The sequence below is a fragment of the Diabrotica undecimpunctata genome, chromosome 5, assembly GCF_040954645.1.
Source record: "Diabrotica undecimpunctata isolate CICGRU chromosome 5, icDiaUnde3, whole genome shotgun sequence".
NCBI classification, from domain to species: Eukaryota; Metazoa; Arthropoda; class Insecta; order Coleoptera; family Chrysomelidae; genus Diabrotica; species Diabrotica undecimpunctata.
The window spans coordinates 87,366,189-87,386,201 of NC_092807.1; the positions used below are offsets into that span (position 1 = coordinate 87,366,189).

The 20,013-nt window shown below is 31.8% G+C and overlaps 1 protein-coding gene across 2 annotated transcripts in view; it reads right to left on the minus strand.

Moving 5' to 3' along the window:
- Positions 1-20,013, minus strand: part of LOC140441434 (5-hydroxytryptamine receptor-like) — a 2,088,213-nt gene that overhangs the window by 2,038,936 nt on the left and 29,264 nt on the right. The window contains exon 2 of one of the 2 annotated variants that reach the window (XM_072532164.1): positions 5,787-5,843. The exons of the other annotated variant lie outside the window; for it this stretch is intronic. The gene's annotated coding sequence lies outside the window, so the exon portion shown is untranslated. The remainder of the gene's footprint in view (positions 1-5,786; positions 5,844-20,013) is intronic. 2 annotated transcript variants of the gene reach the window in all.

The following is a 20,013-nucleotide window of genomic DNA, read 5'->3' on the forward strand; positions in this document are numbered from 1 at the left end:
AATCTGGTCCAGTGTATGTCGCACAACAATATTATGACATTAGTTCAGACGGCTAAAAAGACAGGCAAACCGTATAGCGTGACTGAAATGACTAACGAAACATTTTACAATCTGAAATTGCTTCAAAAAGAGTGGGGTAACAATTTTAATGTTAATGAGGAGAAAGACAAAATAAAATGGCATGACATTAAGGTGTTTCGTGTTGAAAACGAACATCCATTTACTTTTTTTAATAAGACCTCTTACGAAGATGAAGATTACCAAAAAGTTTTCGTACATAGCTTACGACGAACTGAAAACCAGACTTCGTTATTTGCTAATGGTTTGACACGAGAGTACCTAAGCAAGATACCTTTAACTCAAAATAAGAAAAGGAATTACTTGACGAAAATGTAATGCCCAGGAGTTATCGTGAAACTTACTATATGGATTTGACGGATTAAAAATTAAAATTGTTATCAGTAATAATTGATTTTTAGACTTATTCAAACTAAGTTTAAATAATTTGTTTTTTTAAGAATTTCCTTTTAATTGACTATGAATTACTTTAATATGACTAAATTTTGTGTTCTATTTTTGAAAGGTCTATTTTATTAAATATATAGATTAAATACAAAATGTTCAAGAATACTGTATTTTGGTGTAATATATACGTAATTAAAAACAGTTTTGATTTATTCATTATTATCAAAAACAACAATTCTCGGTAATTGTTAATGTTTAATACAATCTCTTTAGATCCAATGTTAACAAATACCAAGAATCAGTTCGCAAAATTGTTGTAAGTCCAAAAACTAACGTAAAGCGCAGAAAACAATAGTAAATCAAATTGTTGTAATACAAAATATTTCATAAATAATGTCATAACTAAAAATAATATTTCATTTCGAACATTTTGCTTAGAGCAATACAGTGTTAACTCAAAATTTTTAGAAAACTTCACTGTCAGTATTTTTATTTAACCAAGAGTACAAAGAAAATTTCTTTAATATTAATGAGAAACATATTAGGCATTAATTTTTTTTTGCCTTTAATAGGAAATGATTGAGTTTTTCGTTGATTCTGAAAAATCATGTTTTTTAAGTTATGTCAATATTGTATTACTAGTGCGATATATAAACAACCTTTCACAACTTTTGTAACTCTTTTGAAACCTTTATAACTCCTGAAGGTCTCAGTCAGATAAGAGGAGGAAAGAAACAAAGCTAGATGTTACTATTCCATATATTAGCGGAAACGCTTGTTTTTTTATAACAAAACAGCATCAGTCCAAATATAAGCAGTACCAATAGTTATGAAATAAATTATTTACAGTACTAATAAATAGAAGAATAACTGTCACACTTTAACCTACAACTATTTCAACTTGTCAATTTTTACCTCTCAAAAATTGATTCGATAACAAAAAAACTAGTCCTGTTTTACCAGTTCCTCTCCTCACACGTGATGTCGTGCCACCAAGTTCCCCTCTTTGAATTAAATGTTTGTTGTGTCTGTTTGAATGTATGGAGTTCTATGGAGTAAAGAAATATCAAAGAAAAGAAAATGGAACATCTATGAGACAATGGTTAAAACTAGCCTACTGTATGGAGCTGAGACATGGAGAATAACCGAAAAATATAAGAAAAAGGTCGAAGCCACGGAAATGGATACCATCAGAAGATCAATGAGAATATCAAGAGCCGACAGAATACGGAATGAAGTGATAAAACAACAAATGGGTATAGAGGGCACTATAGTTGAGGATATTGAGAGAAAACAGCTCATATGGTATGGGCATGTGAGCCGAATTGGGGACGAAAGATTGCCTAAAAAAACGATGATGTGGCAACCCCCAGAGAAGAGGAAACGAGGAAGACCACCACAGAGCTGGAACCTGGGAGTTAGGAAAGCGATTAGCGCTTGAAATCTGGACGAAGACCTAACTCAAGACAGAATACAGTATATATATATATTGTAGTATTGACTCATTTTCCACATACTGATAAAACAAATTCTGTTTTTTAATAAAATTAAAGGCAAATATTGAGCACAATTTTAATAATTAAATCTTGCCCAAGTACTTTCGCTTTTCTAAAGCATCATCAGGGACATTTCGTCAGTTTTGGGCTATCCAACAGGCGCAGAATGTAATAAACATGACATTAAACATAAAATTGTATAAACACTACAATGTCATGTTTATTACATTCTGCGCCTGTTGGATAGCCCAAAACTGACGAAATGCCCCTGATGATGCTTTAGAAACGCAAAAGTTTTTGGGCAAGATTTAATTAATAAAATTGTGCTTAATATGTGAGTTTAATTTTATCAAAGTTCATTTATTCGAACATTCAACCTTATACCAATTCTGTTTTTGTTACTCGGTAATAAAAAAATTTTCTCATAATTTAATTTTATCTGACTTTCAGATCCATATTTTACATTTTAAATTAGATGACTTTAAAGTAATATGTCAATACTTTTAAGTTGCATAAAGTGGACGACTTTATTGAAAGGTGGTTCTTTTAGTTACATGGATATGAAATAAATGGCCTGGAAAATTATTAATTACCTTAAACTAAGATAGGCGTCGCCAAAAAACTCCAACAGGCAATTTGACTGCTAATCAGGGGGCAAACCAACTGCTATTAAATAAAAAACCAGCAAAAGGCCACAAAAATCAAAATTCAGAGAGCTGAAATGACATGCTACAAGATTCTTTGGCACAGTCACAAATTAATGAATTGGTCAACAATTGCATATACTCTACGGAGTTTCTGAAACCGTGTAGGAAATGTTATGTGATCGTTCTACTAAAATCTGAAAAAGATAGAACGGAAGCTAAAAGTTATCCCCGATCTCATTATTACGCAATATTCTTAAAATTATGGGGTGTATAGTCCTAAATCGCATCAACCTAACCTTACAGGTAACTTAGGAAACTCAGGAACAAGCAGGTTTTTGCCCATTCCGCTCTGCTATAGCGGAAGTAACGGGTATAGCGTTTATAAACATTTTTGCAGCGTATGACATCATATACCATAAAATACTGGTATCCCAAGTGTACAAAGTGTCAAAAGACATCCAGAACGGTCTGGCCCAGGATAGTATGCTGACTCTTCTATTCAACATCTACTTAAATGACCAGCCAATACATCATAAATCAAAACCATTAATATACGCAGATAATACAATTATGGCTGCAAAAAAAGATCTTTTGCAAAGATGGAGGCCAAAACACTTTCAAAAACACTAAAAACTAAAAGTTTACCATAAACGAAACCACCTGAACCCAAATCCGTCAAAAACGTAGTAAAGTAAGATATATTTTAAAGATAAAAAGCTCAAAGTTGTGCAGTCGGGTCAGAAATTAGAACACTAGTCAACCCCAAAGTTTCTAGACGTTACCGTCGACAGATTGCTCACATACAAACACAACCGTCAGAATACAAAGATGAAAGTCCCCAATGAACGCTATCTTTAAAAACTACTAAAATGCTTAAGCTTGGTCCGAAATTTTGAGCCAAGCAAGTTAAAAGATAGATAGAAGCTCGGCTTGAACTTCGAGCTGCAGGTTGAGCACTTAGCGCGTGTCGGCTCAGCTCAAATAGCTCAAAGACGAGTAAGATATTTTTCTCTTAGGTTCAATGAAAAAATAGGAGGAATTAAAAGTGTTTAATTTGCAGTTTGTCTTCATTTTTATTTAAAAACTACGATAATGTATAATTAACTACTTTTCGCCATAAAATAATGTCAGACTTTTTAACCTGATTTAAAGCAAGCCAAGAAATGTAGGTCAGTAAAATTAAAAGTCGACGTTTTTTAGATTTTTTTAAGGCTTTTAGTTTATGAAATATCCAATTTATTTCATACTTTATGCATACAACGTATATATTGAAAATACATATTTGTTTTCTAAGTTACTTATTTTCAAACAAAAGTATCAGTCATGACAAAAAAAAATGATTTAAGATAAAGTATTAGAGTATTAGCAAATATTGAGAAGTTCGTTAAAGAAAGCTCGGCTCGTTTCGAATTCAGCTCGGCTCAGCTCAAAAAATATTTGGTTTGGTCAGAAGCTCTGCTCGCAAAAAACAAACCGCCTTGAGCTCGAAGCTCGGTTCGTTAAACGAGCTGAGCCTCAATTCAAACCGAGCTAAGCTCGAGGTGGTGACTATCTCTAATATCCACAGTTCGAATGCTTCTACCTTCTTAGTATTCGCCCCGTTAAGGGTCCATCCTTCAATTTCGTAGAGAAAAGCCAGGAAAGTGTAGCATCTTGCCAGCCCAAATGTCAAGACTAATTTCAGTTCTCTTGTACAAAGTACCTAACTCATTTAATTGAAGATTTTTGTTGTTTCTTTGATTCGAACTTTATTTTTCTATTAAATTTTTTAATTACATCATATCAAGTATCATATCTACGATATAATACCGAAAATGAAATATTTTAAGAGTGTAAACATTGTGAAATATTTACTAATCATAAAAAATTCCATAATTATAAAAACTTTCGAGTGATATAATTATACGATATATAAGAATATCGTAAACTAAAAATTTTCTAGGTGCAAATTCCTTAAATGAGGAAACAATAAAAGATCATAAAAACAATAAAATTAAAATATCTTAGTCATATTACATACTACAAATAGAACAAGGAAATTAGACTGAGGAAAAAACAAGAATAACAGTAATGCAAAATATTCAGGGACTAGAGAATTTCAAGTTACTTGTATTTAAATTTAAATTCGGTGACTAAATGAGAGTCGTTTTATTTCTACTACGCACAAAACAACCGAAACTTTAGTATAAAGAATAGCAATCTTGTTTTAAAAGTGTACAAATTTTTTTGGAAAAAATGAGTTTTTATTTGGCGATTTGGTGTAGAGATTTTACTTTCCTCCAATTATAGTAAGTTACGATTTTCTTCCCAAGTTACAAAGTAATTTAAAAAGTAAAGTTTCATAAAAAATTTCAAGATAATTAAATAATCTCTAATGTAAAGAAAATTTAATAAGTTTTACAAAACTGTTTAGCAACTTCATTTAACAACTAACTTGATTATAAAACAGTGTTTTGGATGTAAAAACTTCAATATATAGTACAACTGTCTATTACGAGTTTAATAAGTTAGGCAGAGATTTATGTTGAAAATATTTATTAAAAGAACAAAATACTGCCATTAATTACGTAGTTAACATTAAACATACACTAAACGCTAAAACTGAGAATGTATAAAGGTATGTAAAAGGATTACAGAATTACTTGATTATTAAAAAAGTATTACTCTTATTACTAGGCTAAATCGGAACGTATTTTGAAAAGAAAATCCACCGTAAAAAGAAAAGAGAAAATATAAACGAGAACTTTAAAAACTACTACTTTTAAGTAGTAAGTACGCCAACAAAGACAAGAAAATTTTAACAGAAGCTGAACAAAAGCAGAAAATAATTCACACAAAAGATTTAAAGAGATAAGGAGCGTACTATATTGACAAAACAGCAATAAAACCTAAGAAGATGAACAGAACATATAAAGGTAAAATTTGAGAGAGACCAACCCTGATATACCATTAAACCAAGCAGACAGAGGAAAGAGATACTATTATTTTTCTAGCCGTAAGTCCTACTGTTTGCGAGAACTTTTCAAAATAATATTCACCCTGCTAGTACTAGCTTTTTCCATTTTTATTGAATTAAATAATATTAAATAAAAACACTATATCGTTAAACAAAAAGGCACCTGTGTACTTCTAAAGTACAATGTACATATAACTTTGAAAAAACTAAATACATACTTACCATATATGCATCCTTTCTCCGCTACTGACACGCTTTATGGAAAAGTCATGGAGACACCTATAGATACGATAAACGTAAGTGGAAACGCATATGACTCATTTTATTTTTTATTTGCTGGACTATAATTATTTATTTAAATAACCGTGTCTTTTGCAGTGCTATATTGGGACACGCAACGCGTGTGTTTATGTAACGTTGCTCGACATGTGTTTATTTACTTGTAAAGATCAATATATATATATATATATATATATATATATATATATATATATATATATATATATATATATAATATAATATAATATAATATAATATTACTATATTTTATAATATTAATCGCTTTAGAATCCTTTCAATATAACTTTTTTGTCTACGCTTTAAGATATACATAAAACTTCGTAAATTTATGAACTTAAAGTCTTTTCAAAATATTTTCTAAACTTGAGACACTCGTGATTTATCAGCACCCCCTGCTCAAAAATGATTTTGGGAGCTTACTTCGCATCCCCGACAACCACAAAATAGTTAAGATGTCAGTTACGTGATATATGGATTCTGGAATCGACCAAGTCCTTGCATTACTCAAGCTTATGCTGTGTATGTTAGATCGAATAAAATTTACCATAAAAGGTTTTTATTAATCTTATAAGGTAATATTCAATAATTTATAAAAATATATATATAAAATAGAAATGAAATAGAAACGGCCAATTTTGTAAATATGAGAATAAAAAATAACTACACATACAAAATTATAATAGCAAAACTAAATTGTATGAGATAAATACTGCATTGTACATCCTTTATTTGCTCTTTATGTTGGATAAGTCAAGAAAGCTCTACCTATATCTCTGATGTATTTGTTTTTGATTTTAAAGAAGTTCGGTATTATATGACTAGATTAGAGTTTTCCAACACTTAATTAATACTCTTCTTCTTCTCTTCTTTTTATTCCCGGAATTATTTATTTTTTACCGATACTGGTATTAAAATGAGTTCCATCTTTTAAGTAGCGTCCTGCGTTCATTCTTCCTTTTGGTTTGTAGTTTAGGTGATTTTCTTTCATTTCGTTTCCATGTATTGTTTTCTTTTTTTTTCTTTATCTTCTTATTTTCTGATTGATTTAGTGGAAACTAAGTTCTTGTCTGACGTCTACAATTCTTTATCTATCAAGTAATGTCTTGCTTTATCTATTAAGTAATCTCATTACTAAAGCTCAGATTATAGGCAAAATGCCTTTTTTGCCTATTATAATTGTTTTTTGCACTTTTTGCCTTTTTTCGTAAATTCCGCCTATTTGTGCCTTTTTTAAAATTTCATGGTACTACCCATGATATTATTCTATTACTAAACCATTCTATAATAAAATTTTGGGTCAATAATAAAATATCAATGGTTTATTTATATAACAGGTTTCTAGGAAAATGTACTTGATCGAGACTTGAGGGTTAACTATTTGGAAATCCCTAAGCTTTATTAGTTTATTATCAGTTGTACAGTCGGTTACTGTATCAGAGTTTAGTCACAAATTGCTATATCTTAGTTTAGTTGTGTTGCGTATACCGAATAGTAAAGAACACGTTTTAAAACGTTTTAGACATTTGTGTGAAAAGATGACATCTAAATTAAGGCTATGGATCGCACCTTATTCAGAACTTTCTCTAGAAGGAGATGGAGCATTTTGTAAACCATGCGGCAAGTCGGTAAGTTTTATTTTTTTTCGTCCCACAACATAACTAAATTCTAAAGCGGTTTAAGAATTCTAATTATTTTTTTTTTTAATTCTCAGATTTCAAGTAGAAAAAAGTACTTTATTAACCAGCATTGTGGAACCCCACTTCATAAACGTAATTTGGAAAAATTAAATTTCTTAAGTTAGCCCAAATATCTCTGCGGGATAGTTTAAGCAGTTCAAAAAAGGGAGGAAGACGCATTTAAATTTGATTTATGCCAGATGATGATTGCATCCAACATTCCTCTATATAAAGTTAATAACTAGTTTTAAATGCTTTTTCGAAAAATATCTTAATAAATCCTTACCGGACGAGAGTACATTGAGAAAACATACGGTGGAAAAATGTTATGTGGAATGTATTTCAAAAATTAAGAGGGAGTAGAGGGCAACTTTTTGTATAATATGGTGGATGAAACGACAGATGTATGCGGCAGGTATACAGATTGAACCAATTAAAAACGGAACATACAATTTAATATATGTCTGTTTGAACTGCATTTGAAATAGTGGACCAATATAAAACTTGGACAAAAATAAATCCATACCCGGTGATAGACATTGCATAAAATATCGTTCAACTATCTGTCTCCTTTAAAGGAAAGAGGAGCTTGCCTAATAGTCGAAGAGATAGAGCCGAAATTTTGAACTGATCAGTAATATGACATTTCTCTATTGGAATATATTCATTGTAACTGGGTTAAGACTTTGCCTTACAGGCGGACGCCCCTCGTGGTACAGGGGGTGGCTATACAGGGATGAAGTTGTCATTTTTTTCGGAAAAATTAAAGATCGATAATATGGCTGAACATTTGCCCAGAGTAAGATCTTGGTATAACTAGACGAAATCCCAAAGGGCGGACGCGAGAGTGGATACATAAGGGGTGGCGGACAGGGGTGAGGTTGCAATTTTTTGGGGAAAAATTAACGATAAGTAATATGTCCGCCATTTTCATGGCTCATTATTTAGCCCCTAAAAACTCTAAATATAAAAGGGCGGACAGCTGGGTTGGTACAGAGAGCCATAAAACGGGGTCAAATGTACCACTTGCCTGCGCATTTTAGGTCTCGGTAACAATTTTCAAACTGATTTTATTATGATATTTTTATACCGATTGATTTGAAAATTTGTATGCTCACTTCTGTTACTATTCTGAAAAGCGTCAAGTAGAGTTTTTCTCAAAAATTTTCGTAAATAAAAATTTTCGTAATTTTTTGAGGTAAAATCTAATTTGTAGAATCCTTTCGATTTTCTGTCAGTTATACCATGATTTTTTTCCAAAAATTTTCAAACGATTTTTCCGATAAGAAAAAAAAATTTAGAAAAACTTTAAAAATTTCGTCATTTTTCTCACTCTCATTGATGTCATCACATTCATCATCTTCGTCACTTTCACTTTCAATAATATCACATTCATTATCTGCTTCATTTTCAATCACTACTTCTCGAACTGATTCTGGCATCTGAGGTCCACTAAATCATTTGAATTTATATGTTTCATCTTGAAACTCCCAACCATGTTCTTCAACAATCAATTCTGTTGGTACTTTTTTATGAGCATTTGTCCAAATATTTGAAATATAATGAGCTCGCAGTAGATGTTGGTGTAATTCATCTTGACATGGTGGTAAGCTTGAAGCATCGAAATTTTTTAGTTTTTTTTTTTAAGGCTCGTTCACATCATGCAACTTATACTGCCGGTTAAATAGTGAAACTCTGACATCGTTTACTTTTCTTTTTGGAATTGTTCTCGTCAGTCCTGTTCCATATAAGTGACATATGAAAGTTTCTAAGGTTTCAAAAACTCCATTACAATCGAAGTCAGTTTCACCAAGTTAAATAAAAGCATCTTGATACTTATTACATTTAGCGCATGCGTCTAGAATTACTGATCTAAATGAACGCGCATCATTATTATTTTAATATTTTAAAATATTAATGATGCAAAATTAATGTCCAAACAGAATTTGTAAAATTATAATTAACTAATGAAAAAAAATTCAATCAATTTGAAAGTTAAAAAAAATATTGAAAAATCTACAAAGTAAATTTCAAAACTTAAAAAATTGATAATTCCACTATTAAATTGATTTTTATTAATAATTATTTGTAAAATGTTAAAGGAATTCTACAAATTGAATTTTACCTATTGATAAATAGAAATAATATATTTTGTAATTGATTATTAATGTAATAATAAATCAAATTTTTCTTATATCTGAACAATCATTATTTATGCAATATAAATTTAAAAACCTTTTTATTGTAATAAAAAATAAGTAAAATTACTATTTGTTATACCAAAAATATTTAATAGTTAACATTATAAAATTACTTTAATTTAATAAAATATCAAATATCAAACATTTATTCAATTAAAAATTAATTCGTAAAATATTTATATTTAAGAAAAAAATGTGATTTGTAAAGTAAATATGACTTTAGTTTGAAAAAAAAACATTATCATAATATCATTTTAAAACTACAAAATATTCCATAAAAGATTCATACGATGACGTATAGTTTTATCAAATGTTTTAGAAAAGTTTTTCTAAATTTTTTTTTCTTATCGGAATAATCGTTTGAATATTTTTGGAAAACAAATCATGGTATAACTTACAGAAAATCGAAAGGATTCTACAAATTAGATTTTACCTCAAAAAATTACGAAAATTTTCATTTATGGAATTTTTTTTGGAAAATTTTGAGAAAAACTCTGCTTGACGCTTTTTAGAATAGTAACAGAAGTGAGCATACAAATTTTCAAATCAATCGGTATAAAAATATCATAATAAAATCAGTTTGAAAATTGTTACCGAGACCTAAAATGCGCAGGCAAGTGGTACATTTGACCCCGTTTTGGGGCTCTCTGTACCAACCCAGCTATCCGCCCTTTTGGATTTAAAGTTTTTAGGGGCTAAATAATGAGCCATGAAAATGGCGGACATATTACTTATCGTTAATTTTTCCCCAAAAAATTGCAATTTCACCCCTGTCCGCCACACCTTATGTATCCACTCTCGCGTCCGCCCTTTGGGATTTCGTCTAGTTATACCAAGATCTTACTCTGGGCAAATTTTCAGCCATATTATTGATCGTTAATTTTTCCGAAAAAAATGACAAACTTCATCCCTGTATAGCCACCCCCTGTACCACGAGGGGCGTCCGCCTGTAAGACAAAGTCTTAACCCAGTTACAATGAATATATTCCAATAGAGAAATGTCATATTGCTGATCAGTTCAAAATTTCGGCTCTATCTCTTGGACTATAAGGAAGCGATAAGTGGTTTGACAGCATAATAACTGCTTGTTTAGTCTAGTTTTTTCAGTGATTCTAGGCAACCTATTTGGGTGGAGTTTTAACTTGTTCTTGAATGAGTTCCGAATCCAGCAGCCCGCTGAAGTATTGAATTTTTATAATATAATTATTTGACAACCTTTTGTTGGCCAACCACCTAGAGCGGAGTTCTGCCGAAATACATTGATTTCGTATGTTCCGTTTTTAAATTCGTTCAATCTGTATAGCTAATTTAATGATTGGAATTTTGAACGAAAACTTTGCGAGAAAACCTTATTTAGTTGCCGTTAAAGAATTGGAAAAACAAACAATTTAACAATAAGTCGATTTATACAAGATAGTTTACCAAACCTCTTTTTACCCAACGCTATACCAGTGAATAAAATAGTTTTAATGCTTTCAGATGCTGCGGCATATATGTTAAAAGCTGCTGTTAATTTAAAGATTTTTTATCATAATTTAATTCATTGCACTTGTGTAGCCCACGGGGTAAATAAAATTGCTGAAGAAATAAGAAATCTGTTTCCGTTGGTAAATAATTTTATAAATTTTATAAAAAAAGTTTTTGTAAAGGCTCCTTTGAGGGTGCAAATATATAAAGAAAGACTTCCTGGTGTCGCTTTGCCACCTAAACCAGTAATTACAAGGTGGGGAACCTGGCTCGAAGCAGTTTTTTTTTACTTTGAACACTGCAATGAAATAGAATTAGTTATGTCAGAATTTGATGATGATATTTCCGAAGCCATTCGAAAAGCAAAAAAAAAAAATAAAAAAATCCCAAATTGAAACAGGAACTCGCTTATATCAATGACAATTATAAATTAATAGTTACCACAATTACCTTATTAGAAAAATAAGAGATAAATTTATCTGAGTCAGTAAAAGACGAAAATTAAATCGGCACCTGGAAGTAACGGTCAAATTATTTCAAAAAAAAATGAAATATGTTTTTGACAAGAATGAAAGTTTTTCGTTTTTATCTAACGTTTCTAAAATTTTAAATGGGACATTTTCCGAGGAATTTCAAATTATGCCAGATTTATTATCCGCTCTGAAATATGCTCCAATTACATCTGTCGATGTCGAACGTTCGTTTTCAATGTACAAATTAATCTTAAGTGATCGAAGACATAGTTTTAAGACCGAAAATATTGAAAAACATTTAGTTGTTTCTATTAATGATAGAATTTTAAGTGGTTATAATGTTTAATTATTAATTTACAGTTATTTAGTTACTAGTTTATTTATACTAATGTTATAATTTTGATGTGTAAATATACCTGCCTTAAGTTAATATTACGTTAATTCACTTTGTACAATAAATAATAAGTTATATTCCTTTATTGCCTATATTTTGCCTAAATGTTAATATTCCTGCCTTTTTTAATAAAAATGTTTGCCTATATTGGCGCCTTTTTCTTCAATTTTTGTTGCCTATAAATCCGAGCTTTACTCATTACGCTACCTTGAATTTTGGAACTAATTCTTTACGTCATATCTTAGCTTTTACATCAATATAATGGAGTATGTTTAGATATTCCCTTATAAAGTGTTATCACTGTCTTATATTGCTTTGTTCTTTAATATTATATCAATTATTTCACATAAATATACTAAAACCTGTCGATGGTGTAATAAACTTCTGTCTTTGGGAGAAATATGTGACATCCTAGGTAATTGAAATGCCCAATCCCGCCCACGAGGAATACATCTAATAACGGTACGCTGGTACCCAAAAATTTGTATTTTTACTTTAATATAAGAAAGATAGTCTTCGTTAAGGCTATCCTTCCTCACATAATGGCTAGGAGCACCCGAAATAAGAGACGTTGCGTGTTCCTCACGGACTTGTTTTCCTCACAAGAACATACGAAGCTGAACTTAAAGAATCTGTTCAGCCGACGAGACAAAGGTAGAAATTCGTCTGTTAACCAGTTGGTTGCTATCAATAAGTCCTTAGAGATACGTCGTACCCCTTCGAACCCCTAAGGTCTAGCAGCCCTGGTGGAGTCGTACGTTAACAGGTAACTAATTACATTAATAACTTAAACATCCTAGATATTTTTATACGTAAAAAATATAATTTAAAATTAATTCAATTATATTTAAAGGGTTTTTACCAATGTATTTAGTGGCTTCCAAAATGTAAATCCATATAGCACTGGTGGTGGAATAGTTATTTCGAAAATGTTCGGTGATGTAGACCAATAGGTTCTTTTTTATTAATACACCATTAATTAAGGATTTTTTTTTAAATAATTTTTATTTGATCTATGATATACAGCCAGCTACAGGAATTCAGTATCCTTGTGAATTTCTTTTTTAAAATTTATATTAAAAGCAAAAAATATTCGTTGATGCTTAGGTTACCTATGTGGTGTTGTATTGGCAGGCAAGAAATGGATAAAATTATTTAATCCTACATCAGTTTTATGGACAGATCAGTTATCAACAAATAACAGAACGTTTTTACTCTTTTCTGCCATTTTCTGTTCGAAATCAATAACCCATTCCTTAACACATTGGCTGCCACAAGGGTCACTGGCAATCCTAACTAACAGATTACAATTGTGCCATTAGGATCACCTGTGTTACTTGTGCTTATTTAACTTTCAGAATTATTATAAGGGTCGGCTCTCTGAGAATACTCAAATAATTTTACTGCGGTACACTAGGAACCCATAGCGGTAATGTCGTAAATAGATTGTAACGACAGTTGAGAATAAGTCATTGTAGAAACGATTATATAGTGACATTCATTATCCAAGTTTTTCTACTAAATTAGCACTTTTTTGGTAAATTTGAAATTATATGAAGTAAGTAGTAAGTAAGTAAGTAAGTATATGAAGTTTATTCGTTTTAAAATCTTGTTTCTGGATTATTTGTAAGGATAAACAAAATATTAAAGTATTCATTTTATATAACCTTAAATGTTTTTGCTTGTATTTAATTAATGAAAAATGGTGCTGGTAAAGCTACTTTTTTTAAATGTAATTTGTCTTTCAGATCATGGATTATTTACCAAGTACAGGTAAATCGCAGTGTATGCCAAATAAAAGTAAAAAGTTGACAGAGGCGGAACTGCTCCAATTTTTAGAGTAGGAGGATTCTGATGAATTTTTGTTATCTGGTTCAGAATACGACCCGAGTGACGAAGAAGAATCTGATAAAGAAAAAGAACGTAACAGTAATTCAAGCTTATTGGATAAAAATTCACAACAATCGGTAGAATCTAACGCCCAGCAAAATAATGACGATGAATGGTATGAAGTTGACTGTACCCATTTACGTCTCGATATACAGTTTCCTGGTAATGAATCATATCATCATCATCATATAACGGGGGTGCTACGGCGATTGCCGCTTCCCGCATTTCAGACTCCATCTTTTCCTATCTCTTCAATCTCCCTCTTCTAAGCCTCTAGATTGCATTGTTTTTGTAATTTCTCTTCTCCAGGAATTTGGTGGTCTTCCCCTTTTCCTTCTTTCTGGCGGAACATACATTAAGGCTTTCTTTGGCCACCGCTCCTCCTCCATTCTCATCACGTGATCATACCATTGTAATTGCCTTCCTTGTATTCTATCTGAAAGAGTATCTCTAATTCCTGTACGGTTTCGTATTTCTTCATTCCTGATTCTTTCCATTCTCGATACTCGACATGACCTTCTAAGATAATCCATTTCCACAACGTCTACTTTATCTCGTTCATTCTTTATCATCGTCCAACATTCGGCACCATATGTGGTAATTGGTTCTACAATTGCTCTGTATACGCGAAGTTTAGTATGCATCTTTATTTTATTAGATCACAGTAATGAATTCAGTATTCGGATGCATTTTTTCCCTTGGGTTATTCGGTTTTGTACATCTGTCTTAACTCTGCCATCTGCTGATATGATGCTTCCTAGATATTTATACTGGTTGCAGCCTTTTATGACTGCGTTTTCAAGCCTCAGATCTGTGGTATTTCCTCCAATTTTTAAATATTCTGTTTTGCTTATGTTTACAGTAATCCCCCATTTGGCATATTCCTCATATAATTTTCGACTCATATAATTTATATCTTCCTCGTCGGTTGCAACCACCACCTGATCATCGGCAAACAACAATGTATACAGAGTTTCTTGTCCCACTTCGATGCCCATAAATCTATATTTATTTCTCCAATTCCTCAATGCTTCTTGGACGTATATTTTAAAGAGTGTCGGTGACAAACAGCATCCTTGCTTTAGGCCTTTAGTGACTTTAAATTCATTTGAGGTTCTGGTTCCAATTTTTACACAACTAACTGCATTTTCGTACAATTTATATATCGCTCGGATATACGTCGAATCCAATCCGGACCTTCTGAGGACCTCAAACATTTACTTTAACGGGACACTGTCATATGCTTTCTCAAGGTCTATAAATACCAAATGGGTCTCTCTACTTCTTTCGACACGCTTTTCAATTATTTGTCGTAGGATAAATATATTATCAAGGCAGGATCTCCCGGTAAGAAAGCCGCTTTGTTCTTCAATATCTTGTATCTGTCTTTCAACCCTCTTCTTTAATATTCTGCCGTACAACCGGCCGACAGAGCTCGTCACACTAATACCTCTATAATTGGAACAGTCTCTTTTATTCCCTCTCTTATATATGGAGCTTATATAAGATTTATTCCAATCTTTAGGAATTTCCTGGTCTCCACACATACATTTATTGCAAAGGTCTACTATTAAATCTAAAAGTGCAGTCGGCCCATATTTAACCAGCTCTATGGGAATGTCTCCAGGCCCTGCGGCTTTTCCGTTTTTAACCTCTTTTAAGGTTTCCGTCAATTCAGATAATGTTATTATAGGGATTTCCTGCCTTTCGTCTCTGTTGTCTATTAATTCCCTTATCTTTTCCCATCTGTACTCTACTCTATCCTCTTTCAGCAGTTTCGTATAATATTCTTCCCATTCATTTAACTTAATGAGAGAAATGTTGTCTTTATTTTTCTCATTTTTCCTAAACTGTTTTAATGTTTTCTAAGCTTGCGCCACTTTTGTTCCACCCATAAATCTGTCCAGTTCATCACACTTAGCCTCCCAGTTTATATTCATCGCCTTATCCACGTCTTTTTTAACTTCTCTATTCCATTTAGCGTATATTTCTCTATCTTAAGGATCTTTGGATTGAAGCCATATGTGATATGCTTGTTTTTTCTTGAGAACTTTCTCTTCTAGTTCCGTTGACAAACATTCAGGTTTTCCCGATTTTCCCGATTTTCAACTTTTCCCAGTGCTTCATTTGCCGCTTCATGAATATATTTTTTAATTACCTCATACAGACTTTCAGGGTCCAAGTCCTTTGTTTCTATATTTTTTATTTTCTGAGCTATTCTAATTTTATATAAGAACTTTGTCGAATCTTGTTTAAAGCTTTCCAGGTTATATTTTATGTTTTCTATGGTTGTTCCTATGTCTGTTACTTCATCATTTTTGTGACTTGATTGTTCTCTCTTAAATGTCAACATTACTTTTGCAATAATCATATGGTGGTCACTTTCACATTCTGGCCCTCTAAACACCTTCACGTCCTTCGTTTTTAGTTTAGAATCTTTACGATGAATGAAATAGTCAATTATTGATTTTAAATTCCTGGTAGGCTGCGTCCATGTAAATTTATGTATATTCTTATGGGGGAAGAAACCATTTAATATTTTCAAAGAATGTGCCTCGCAAAAATCTATTAATCTTTGACCATTGTCGTTTAGAATGTCTTCTCCATATCTCCCTATTATTTCACTGTTGGAGCTCTTTCCGGTTCTTGCATTAAGATCACCTAAGATCCAAATTTCTTTCTTCTTATTAATTGTGGCTAGAACAGTTGTTAACTTGTTAAAGTACTCTTCCTTGCTGTCAACCCTTGAGTCATCCGTCGGTGCATATGTTCCAATTACCACTATTTCATGGCCATTTTTCTTAATTTCCATGAGGATAATTCTTTCATCTATTTCTTGCCATGATTTAATACATTTTTTCAGTTTCTGATGTATTGCTATAGACACTCCCCTTTTAGCTCGTTCGCTCTTTTCTACGCCACTATAGAAATGCAGGTATTCGTTTATCTTTTCATTCCCTCTTCCTTTTTTCTTTACTTCAGTTAATACACAGATGTCTAGTTTCATTTTACTCAGTTCACGGAAGACCTCCTCCTGTTTTGTCCTTATTCCTTGTATGTTCCAAGCACCCAAATTCATAATCCATTTTCTTTGCGAATTTCGTTACATATGTGATTTTCGGTACATATGTGTATGATAATAGTTATCCTTAAAATAGAACCGAACTGACTTCTTTTCATGTATACAGGAAACTGATTGATAATGAAATTTTACAACATATTGTACAGTTGAAGAGGCATACAGAAATGCTAGTCAACTAAAAAATGTATATGTTATAGCAGATCTTCCATCATTCATGCAGGGAAACCTACCAATAAACAAGAAATTTTAAAATTTTTGGGTTGTGTTATGTATATGGAATTGTCAAACTTCCCAAAATTGCTGATTATAAAAGTAAGTTGACATTGTATAATTTTACTTTTATTTTTTCTGAGATGACAAAAAATTGATTTCAGCTTCTTTTGAGATTCTTACATTTTGCTGATAATACGGGTGCTTTACCAAACCATTGTTGCTATAAAATTAGAAAATTATTTAAAATGACACAATTATGTTTTGCTCAACAATGTAATCCTGACTCAATACTAGTTGTTGATAAAAGTATGATTCCCTTTCGAGGAAGACTACTTATGTAATCCTGTAGGCTAAAAATGATTATGTATATCGGCAAAATGGCTACTAAAGGACAAGGTTTATCGGGAAAAATTGTACTAGATTTAGCAAAAGACTGTGTACAAAAAGGAATGGTTGTAAGTCTGTGCCTTTAGCACAACAATTACTAATTGGTAATAGTCACTTATTGCGAACACTACGTGAAAATAGGAAATATATTTCAGAAGATACACTTCCAGCAAAATTAAAAAAAGGAGAGATAAGTGGAAAGAAACGTCTTGAAGACATTGTAATTGGCAAATGGCACGATAAACGTAATGTCCTCTTCCTGATGACCAGACATGGAATCGACATGAAAGAGATAGGTAAACATAAGAAAGATAGTGTAGCTATAATTAAACCTAAACCAAATATAGACTACAACAGAGAGAAAGATGGTGTTGACGTCTTAGTCTAACTCGCAAGCTATTTCTCACTTTTGAGAAAAACTGTTCGCTGGTACCATCAAGCTGCAATTGAAGTTTTATTGAATACGACTGTCATCAATAGTTTAATAAGATATAATTTCTTTAACACACCAAAACAGAAAGTTATCTCATTTTGGGAAATTCAAATCTTTAATTTAGTTCATTACAGTCCGATGCCTGCACCTAAAACTACAAACAATAGGAAAAAGAGAAAAAGTAAAAAAAATTTTACACTAAAATAGTTGCAACAAAAGGCAGCAAAAAAGTTCAAAAGAAACCCAAACTTGTTTCTACATTTTGTGGAAAATTTTAGTGTGTGACATGTTTCACTAAACAGCATTTAGTTGTTCACGATCACCGGTGATACTAGTGGCACATATGTGTGTAATATGTTACTGCAGTACCATTAGGATCACCCGTAATCTTGCTATTAAAAAAAATTGTAAGGATGTAAATTTACTTTATATTATTAACCATTTTTATGAATAAATAGTTTTGTAAGCATTTGTTACTTTGTGAAGTGGTCGCAGAATTGTGGTCATCCATTTTTATTGATATTGTATTTTACGGTAAGTAATCTTGCGCATTACACGAGGAACAATCATTAATAAAAGCGTGCAAATACTAGCATTTGCAGATGATGTTGACATAATCGCAAGATCAAGAAGAGAAATGATAGAGGCATATAACCAAATAGAACGAGCTGCACAAAATAGTGGTCTTAAAATCAATCAGACCAAAACAAAATATATGCAGGTAAGAAAAAACGCAGAAATAAGGCAGCCACAAAATATAACAATAGGAGAATACAACATAGAGGAGGTAAAAAACTTTATATACTTGGGATCCCTAGTCACGTCTGATAATAACGTTACGGAGGAAGTGAAGAGGCGAATATTTATTGCAAATAAATGTTACCATGGCTTAATTAGACACCTAAGATCAGATAACGTCGCAAGAAAGACAAAATGCCAAATATATAAAACCCTAATAAGACCGGTACTCACATATGGCTCAGAAACCTGGACACTTACTAAAAGAGAGGAAACGTTGTTAGCCACCTTCGAAAGAAAAATCTTGCGACACATATATAAGGGCACAAAAGAAAACGGAATATGGCGAAGACGATACAACTCTGAACTATACAAAATATACCAGGATCCGGATATTATAACATTCATCAAAATAGGACGGCTGCGTTGGATAGGACATGTAGAAAGAATGGAAGAAGGCGAAATACCAAACAAAATATTCAAACAGATGCCAGTAGGAAAAAGAACAAGAGGAAGACCGAAACTGAGATACTTAGAACAAATAGAAAATGATATAACAACCTTAAAAATAAAAAACTGGAGAAAAAAAGCACGAAACAGATCGGAATGGAGAAGAATCCTAGAACAGGCCAAGACCCAAAAAGGGTTGTCGAGCCAGTGATGATGATGAATCTTGCGCATTTAAAAAACCTTACCATTTCTAATTTTTCAATAATAAAAAGTGACAATTTATAGCTTTTATCGGAATTAAAACAACACATAATGTGTGTTCTTTGGAACTTTTCCGCCTACAGCTATATGTCCTGAAAAAGAAAAGGTGCTATCTGGAGTAGCTCTGTAATAAAATAGTTTCGTTATAACTTATACGCTGTTTTATAATATTTAATTAAGTTAGGTAACACATCCGTTATCCACGTATTTTTGGCAGATACATAGGCACATTTTGTTTCTTCGACAACTTTTTTGAAGGAAACTTGTGAACGATTTTTCCATCTCTAGAACAATCCATTTGTCGCTTTGATCTTTAAATTATTCAAATTTTCGGCCATTTCTCCAGCTTTTTTTAACTGGACTGCTCATAGGCGCTTTTTTAAGTAAACCACTCGGCTAATGTCTGTTCGACGTCTAAATATCTGTATTTCACACTGCGTTTTTTTTTGTTGATTTTGAATTATTTGGCCAATCGTTGATTAAA